Below are 1,158 nucleotides of genomic sequence, written 5' to 3'. Positions count from 1 at the left end.
GAACCCTGGGAGTGTTAGCCAGCGCCACAACTCACAAACCTTGGCGGCGGACGTGGAACGTCCTTTATACCGCAGGCGTCACGAGAACGTCATCTTTTTTTGGGTGAAGGCAACTGGTCAATACACCCACATATGCTACCTGAAGGCATCAATGTTGCCGGATTCGAGACCCTCGTTATGTAATAAACGAGAAGAAAGGGGGTTAACCGAGGGGCCTGATTTTTATTATGCTTTCATAAGAAGCCAACAAACACTGACACCAAGGACAACATTGGGGATATTACTTGTGCTTAATAAATGAAATAAAGAAACGATAAATTAATGTAAATTAAAGTGGATGAAAAACAACTTGCCGCAGGTGGGAACCGAACCCACAACCTTCGCATTACGCGTGCGATGCTCTACCAATTGAGCTACCACGGCGCCTTTTTCCCATCCACTTTCTTGGGTATTTTCTTGAGTACCTTTCTCCTTACAAATTTTGCAGAGGGCGTCGTTATAGTCCCTCGTCTGAGTTAAGTAGATCCAATAAGGTTATGTATAATTGTTGCCCTGGAGGCGCCGCAAATTCGAGCGTCCTTTAGAGAGAGAGACCGATGCGGAGGTGGAAAGATTTTTCTTTCGTCTTTGTAGTGATCGACAATTTCCCTGTACGTGATCATGCTATCTTTTATCCCTGGAACTGGCTGCTTAGAGTTGCCCGGTGGTAGAGTGTTCGGGCGAGCCCGTGAGCGGCTTCGCTACCTGGGACTTCTTCATGAGCCGGAACCCAAATAAAAGTTATGTCCCTCCTGGGAGGGTTTTTGAGTAGAACTTGGAGGGCCTCCTCCGAGATTCATCCTTTGTTAAAATTTCGGATAGCTCCCGCTTTTGTACCCGCACAGGCGAGAGCTACTGCAACCTCCTCGGCTGTACAGGCGTCCCTTGTGCACGCGGAGCACGCTATCTTAACGCACCCGTCGCCATCGACCAGTCTGCATACATGATGACGTCAGAGGTACCAGGTATCAAAACTGCGCCACGGAAGGACACATTTTGTCTACGGTAACTCAAATGGTTGGATAAGAACACCTACGCCTAACGCTTAATAAGCTCAGCCATGCCTGCACACTCAATTGAGCTGCTTGATCAAAGCATAACATGATAGTTGAGTGTACT

At 47.8% G+C, this 1,158-nt stretch overlaps 1 non-coding gene across 1 annotated transcript; it reads right to left on the bottom strand.

The window, feature by feature from the left end:
* Window positions 1–350: 350 nt before the first annotated feature.
* TRNAT-CGU (transfer RNA threonine (anticodon CGU)) lies at window positions 351–423 on the bottom strand. The gene has a single exon. It is a non-coding gene; the product is annotated as a tRNA-Thr (tRNA).
* Window positions 424–1,158: the final 735 nt, after the last annotated feature.

The sequence above is a fragment of the Dermacentor albipictus genome, chromosome 4 (genome assembly GCF_038994185.2).
Source record: "Dermacentor albipictus isolate Rhodes 1998 colony chromosome 4, USDA_Dalb.pri_finalv2, whole genome shotgun sequence".
Taxonomy (NCBI): Eukaryota; Metazoa; Arthropoda; class Arachnida; order Ixodida; family Ixodidae; genus Dermacentor; species Dermacentor albipictus.
Note: the sequence above shows the minus strand (reverse complement) of the source record. Positions and strands in the feature narration are given on the sequence as shown.